Genomic DNA, 7369 nt, shown 5'->3' with positions numbered 1-7369 from the left:
TATCTTCCAGGTTTGTGTTCTGAGAGCAAATTCCGCCGAGGTCACTTTGCCTTTCATCCTATCGGGGTCGATGAAATAAGTACTAGTTGAGAACTGGGATCGATGTAATCGCCTAGTCCACTCACACAAAATTTCAGGCGCTGTGTCTATAACAGAAAAATATTTTTTTCGTTCAATGTATAAACGTTGTATTGAACTAAACAACCATATAGAGAAAGTCATGGGCACTAACTCTTCCATTTTCATGAACTTATACAGTAGAATATTGACTAAATATATAAATATATATTATAAATGTAATTATAATATAAGTATTTTAAATATATTCACTTATCGTAAGTATGCAAAAAAGCGAGAAGCAAAACAATTACTTGCATATTCATTCTTAACAGGTTCCAAATGACTTCAACAAGAATATTTTAATCGTTATTGGATTTAGACTTCGGTGAACAACTTCTCCTTTTAGGTCAGGGGTCGACAAAGTGGTGAATATTGACCCCTTTAAGGTCTATGTGACCATCTATGGGGGTTGCTAAACACCTAAAATGATTTTAAGCATTAAGGATGCTGAATGATTTGTGAACTGAATCTGGAATAGTAAAGTAAAATTACCTCAGTGGAGGCGCATGGCCTAGTGGTTAAGGTGTTGAACTCATGATCATAAGATTGTGGTTTCGATTCTTGGACCGGGTGACGCGTTACGTTCTTGAGCAAAACGTTGCTCTAGTTCACTCACGTGGCTCCAGTCCACTCAGCTGGCAAAAATGAGTAATCTTTCGACGGACCAGTGTCCCGTCCATGTGGTGAATATATACGCTGTGAAACCGGGAAACCGACACTAACGGAAGAGTGCAATAAGTTATGGCTAAAACTCACTTATTTTCTGCCAAATATGGATGCAATAGCTAGTATTTACGAAGCACATATTTCACATTAAATATTCTGACTATATCAATATATATATATATATATATAACTGAATTTTTGGTGTTCTTTATCTATTTCATTCAGTATTTTAAATTTAATTTCTTTAAATAACTTTTATTAAAAAGTAGTAACGACACAATAGAACGAAGGAATTATTACTCTTAAATCAATTGCTCTTTATTAATAATATTTTAAAGTATCATTTGAGAAATTTACATGGTGAGTGTCGATGGTGAGGTTAGTGATATTAAAAGTTAGTTGATGCCTGAATCGTGTGTGTTGTCAGCACACACCGTAAAGACTAAACTTAACAATGAATAATATATTTACTTTGAAATCTGCCTGAACGTGTTAAGGGAATATATATTTTGAAGTATAACTACTTTTATAAATAAGTATTTCTAATTACAAATCCTAAACAAAAATTAAATCCTAGAACCTACGGAATTACAACAACTCTAAGTACTTTAGGGATCAGAGAAGTTTAATAAAACATTAGTGCCAATCTAGACGTGACAACCAAATTGGGTGATTCGTAATTAACACCAGACCTACATTAATATCTATATATTTATTACGCATCTGTATATCTGAGATGATGGAGTTTTAAAATAACTTTTCACTGAAAGCCTTGCTCAAAGGTAGTCTGTGATCTTTACCTCGCTCAGAACTAAATGTACCATTCTTGATTTATTTCTCTTTCGCTCATTCCAAGAATTCCTGTGTTAAGAAATTCTTTATCCATTTAGATATGTAAACGTTCTTTCAAAATATCTTCGTATATTTTGTATGATTAGAAAAGTCGTTAGAGCGTCAGAATAAATGTCTTGCCGTATTTATTTCTACTAATGGCGTTCTAAGTTTAAATCCCGCTGACGTCAATTTCACTATCCTCCTTTCGGGATCGATAAATAAAGTACCAATTTAAAGCAATGGACTGGTAGAAGCATTAGAATCTTGAAAGAGATGCATTACATTATTGGTTCAACTTCTGATTTGAAATCCTCTCTCGGTGTACTTAGATGACATAATTAATATCTGCATCTCGTTTTCAGACTACCTTGGTTCTTTGGATGCTCTTAATGGTGTCCTTTCTCTTGTAAACACTTAGATTTATGTTTTGAGGATATCTTCTTCTCACCAATCTCTGTATACGATTATGGGTACTGTCCTTCCTCCTGGTTAAAATGTAAAATAAATAAACGGAAGGAATATTTTGATGCAATTATAATACTTTTACCAGGTAAACGACTATCAGAAAAGATACATGCGGAAGAACGAAGTATGAAAGTGTAGCATAGCTACATAACGTAGGCATAATGGTATGTGACCAGAGGTGCTACGTTCGTTCTGTAGAGCAGACGAATAGATCGATGTAGCTAGCCTCGCTTTGATACAATAGCACAAGACAACCTATACTACAATAATACAAGATGAAATAAGTTCGAAAACCTCTAAAGTCAACTAATACATGCGCGCGCACAAAGATGTTTTGATGTTAGGGAACAACAAAAAGAAGCAAAGTAAATAACGATATCAGCTCACATGCTTGCTATAGAGATGTAACAACAATAAAATCAATTAAAAACTAAAAACTAAACTTTAAAAATGTTGTAACGTAACTTGTTACGTACAGTAAACACGATAACCGGACAACAGTAAAAACATTGTAACGAACTAGCAAATCTCTTTATGAAACAACAGTCAATATTCCTTATGAACTAATCAACCGACACCTTCCGACCTCACTGCCAACTAACACGAACTTCACTCTTAACTTACTCGGATCGTTACTATCTGTACTTTGTTCGGACCAGTCTATCTCTCGCAAGGGGCATCGTAATTCTCATCATAACATTTCCATTTTTGAGATTTCGACAACTTTGAGGAAGTGGAATTTCTTTTATTTCTATTTTTTCTTTCCATCACCTCTCCCTCTTTTTTTTTTTTTAGCTGTTGTATCTTAATTCTTGCCCGACTTTTAAGATAATATTGTTCATTGCACACAGCACTTTTTCTTTTCGTTGCACTAAGCACACTTGTTAGCACTCTTTTTTTTTTTTGAAAATTTAATATCTTTTTCGTATAGGTATTATTTCCAGATATTCAGTCTGTTTTCGTTTTCCGAAGCTAGTTGAATATCTCGGTGTTGGCACTTCAATCATATCATAGAAGACGTACGTTGGTATTAGCCTTCGTTCTTCGGTATGTCTCATCTTTAACTGGTTGAGGTGTCTCTTATGTTTCAAACGTTGTCCTTTAATTAAATATATTACGTTACCTAATCTTTTGATTACATACCCATCCTTCCAGCCTTCTTTACTGCTTTTGTAATTTTTAAAATGAACTTTATCTCCCACTTCGAAATGTTTTGTATTATTTCTTGTATTTCCTTCAAATATATTTTCGTCTTTCTTTTATATGTATTTTTTCTTGGCAATAATTTATCGAAGATCGATTTTATTTTACAGGCGAACATTAACTCTGCTCATGTCTTTCCTAAATTAGTATTTGGATTTGGCGTTATTCTATATACTCTCAAAAATTTCGTTAGTGCCTTGTCATTATCTAGCTCATTCATAGCTTTTCTTAGAGCTCTTTTGAACACGTCGGCAAATCTTACCGCTTGCTCATTTGACCTCGGGTGGTAGCGTAGAGCGGAGTAAAGATGTGCTTTATGGCATGTATTTTGCAGAAAGATTTTAATTCATATCCCGTGAATTGTGTTCCATTATCTAATGTGTCTGGAGCACTGTATCGAGCAAATAACTCGAGTAGGAACTTTATTGTTGTCTTTGCTGTGGATTTATTACATCTGCATAGCCCTGACCACTTTGTATAGCTATCCATACCGATTAGATAGTATGCACCGTTCACTAGTCCAGTGTAGTCGATATGTATCCTGGAGCATGGGCTCTCAGCATCGTGTATAGACCTAGTTTGTCCGAGAGTACTTGCGGAAACATAAAAAAAAAATCTCTTTAATGCTTCAGACGAATTATTTTTAAAGGGATAACCATTTACATTTTTATAATAGAGATTTATGGGGAGGTCCCATAAATCGCATAATTCTAACCAATCGATACCATACAGATCGGTTGCATTTTTAATGACGAAGACTTTCGCCTTGCATGTTTTCCCTCGAAATGTGACATTAGCCCACATTTCGCCTATGAAATGTAAGTTTTCGCCCGTCATGCCAGGAGCAGATTTCACTGATTTTCTCAACATAGGTTTCCCTATTTTCTTCCCTGTGTCCATATTTATAATTGAAATATCACTTCTAGTATCCAATTGAAATTTAATATGTATTCCATTTATTTTTATGTGTACGAATTTTCCTATTTAGGAGTCGGTTTTTGTTTCTGCTGAGAACACTCTAGGATTTTTAACATTTGACCTGTGTAATTTTGTTCTACAGTGCAAACTCTTGTGATCAGTCCGTCTGCAACTGTAACATTTTTTATTTTTAAATGGACAGTCTTTCTGAAATATATGACCCCACATCCATAACATGGATTAGGACGTGGCGCTCTTTTCTGGTTGTACTTTTCCGGTCGGCATACCTGTATGTTTGAGGAATCCTTCTATTGAAAGTTTTGGTATGTCGTGTTTCAGGTTTACCATCCTTTGGCATTCTTCTACGACGGACTTTAAGGATAGCTCTTTGTTCGCTTGTTCCAATTTAGAGATAATTCTTGCTCGAAGTTCTGTATCTTTGCTTGCTGTAAGGCCTTGTACGAATATAAGACACTTGAACATCTCAGATGTAAGTTCCGCGATTTGAAAACTATCACACAACCTGTTGACTTCCTGCGTATGTGATAAAAATCATCATTCTCTTTAGAAGTTTTCTCACCGAATATGTTAGACAGTGATTCTATTGTTTTTTTAAAACAAATATTTCATTGGGTTTTTGGGCAATATGAAATTACAGTAACGTTCGTGCTCTAACGGAGCAAATTTTTGCAATAATACTTTTTGTTCGTCTGATCATGATTTGCAATCTTACTTAAAAATCTTCTTGTATCTTCTGTAGTACGATGCAAAAGTTATACCCTCCTTTGGGCTATAACTAAATTCGTTAATCGAGTTTGAAACGCCGTCTGACGGAAACGAACATACCTTATTTTTGGACTTCTTTGAATATAGCTCCAATAATTGTTGTTGTTGTAGTTGTTGCTGTAATAGATGCTCCTCCAACACCTGTTGCTGCTCTTGTTGCTTTTGCAACTGTACTATGGAAGCTAATAGATCTTCCATTATTTAACAAGTTGTACCTCGAACAAATTGTTAAATAACCTACGTTAGCTTCGAAACACTCGTCGCCAGACATTGTAACGTTATTTGTTACGTACAATAAACAAGATAACCAGACAACAGTAAAATCGGTGTAATGAACAAATAAATCTCTTTACGAACGAACAATCAATATTCTTTGCGAACTAACCAACCGACACATTCCGACTTCACTGCAAATTAACACGATCTTCACTCGACCCCGAACTCTTAACTCATTCGGATCATTACTATTTATACATTACTCGCACCGGTCTGTTTCTCGCAAAGGGGCGTCGTAACTCTCACCGCAACAGATCGAATTATAAACTCATCGGAAAGGATATAGATCGATACACTAAAAAATATTTTGGGGAGCATAAACAGACATCAACTGCTTTGACAAAAGTAAAAGAAGTGAAATGCAGAAAAACAATAACCAATAATTGTGCTTATAGATTTTATCAACTGTGACTCTCCTCAAATATAACTATTAATTTCAACACACGGTTTTAGATAAAAATTCATGCAAAACAAATTCAAAATCGAAAACTTCTGATACTCTATGCAACTAATTTAAGACTTACTCATTAAATCTATTTCGATATTTTACGCTGATTTTAACTAATACGAGAGTATCATTTGCCAAAATTGTATTTATCTCTTCAAAAGTTTTAGAGTTAGCGTATAGTTTCTGACTCACAACATGCTCAGGGAACCGGCAATGAGTGTGATTCCGTTGAATTCTAGAAGCTCAAAATACGTTGAAACCATGTGATACGGTAGTGCCTTCTGCCAGTGTACTTACGGAATTTCATTAACCGATAACAGAATTTCGATGTCTTTTAGCCTTCAACTTCCACACGAAACGATTTATCAAGACGTCTACCGCAGTTTAAGGTGTTATAAACAACACATCCAAGTTGGGTTGGATGTGTTAATTATTAATTTAAACCAAACTTCTATATAACAATCATATCCAATTTTGTTACAAGGCCAGCAAGTTCGGGGAGAGAGTAAGTCGTTTACATCGACCTCAGTACCCAGATGGTACTCTCCTTATCTACCCCGAAAGGGATGAAAGTCGACTGTGGCGGAATTTGTACTTAGAACATAAAGACGGACGAAATGCCACTAGGCATTTTGCCCGGCGTGCTAATGATTCTGCCAGCTCGCAGCCATATATTTCTATATAATAATAGCCGATATAAATATTAGTTGGTTGGTCGATTTCTCCAGTCACACTTTCCTTCGTTTAGAGAGATGGGAGAAGAGAGTAAAAGAGATATATATAGAGTCAACATTAGTGTGCAGGATGAGAGCACAATTAGACATATAGTAGGTAATGATAACGTTCTGAAAAATAAACAACATTTTTTAAATGAAATTTTGCATAGAGAGATTTTCAATGCATGAGATTGCTATAATGTTGATAAAATTTAGAAAAACAATAACGTATTCATTGCGAATATACAAATGAGAAAATTTAAAATTAGTTTTACATATATTTGTCTTTTGAAAGCTAGTATTCATTTGTATAGATACCAAGAAATTTGATGAAAATTGCATGATGATTATTGTATTGACATATTCTTGATAGTATCCACTGTCGGAAATGTGATCTTCCAAAGTTAACCATTATATGACGGGTAACAATGTAGTGTATATATATATATATATATATATATATATATATATATATATATATATATATATATATAGGGAGAATTCACAAAAAAAAAAACAAAACAAGAAAAGACGAAGACAGGTGGTGTAGAAAACAAAGAGATGTATTAGTATAACGCTCGGGAAGTGAAAAAGTCTTTAACGTTTCGAGCCTACGCTCTTCAACAGAAAGAAACACAGAAAGAAACAAGGAGAGAAAAAAAGAATGTGTAGTGGCTATCGATCTATCATGGCGAATACACACACACACACACACACACACACACACACACACATATATATATGTATGTGTGTGTGTGAATGTATGTGAAGGTGCGTGGCTTAGTGGTTAGGGTATTCGGTTTACGATCGTAAGGTTGTGAGTTCAATTCCCAGTGACGCGTAGTGTCCTTGCGCAAGACACTTTATTTCACGCTGCTCCAGTCCACTCAGCTGGCAAAAATGAGTAGTATCTGTATTACAAAGGGCCAGCCTTGTC

The 7369-nt window shown here is 34.9% G+C and overlaps 1 long non-coding RNA gene across 1 annotated transcript; it reads right to left on the bottom strand.

Moving 5' to 3' along the window:
• Positions 1–1671: 1671 nt before the first annotated feature.
• Positions 1672–6774, bottom strand: LOC149134183 (uncharacterized). Its single transcript, XR_016243167.1, has 2 exons — positions 2710–6774; positions 1672–2105 (listed from the first exon to the last, which is right to left on the bottom strand). It is a non-coding gene; the product is annotated as an uncharacterized LOC149134183 (long non-coding RNA).
• Between the last annotated feature and the right edge of the window lie 595 nt (positions 6775–7369).

The sequence above is a fragment of the Octopus bimaculoides genome, chromosome 9, assembly GCF_046866305.1.
Source record: "Octopus bimaculoides isolate indiv1 chromosome 9, ASM4686630v1, whole genome shotgun sequence".
NCBI lineage: Eukaryota > Metazoa > Mollusca > Cephalopoda > Octopoda > Octopodidae > Octopus > Octopus bimaculoides.
This window is presented reverse-complemented; position numbering and strand designations above follow the sequence as displayed.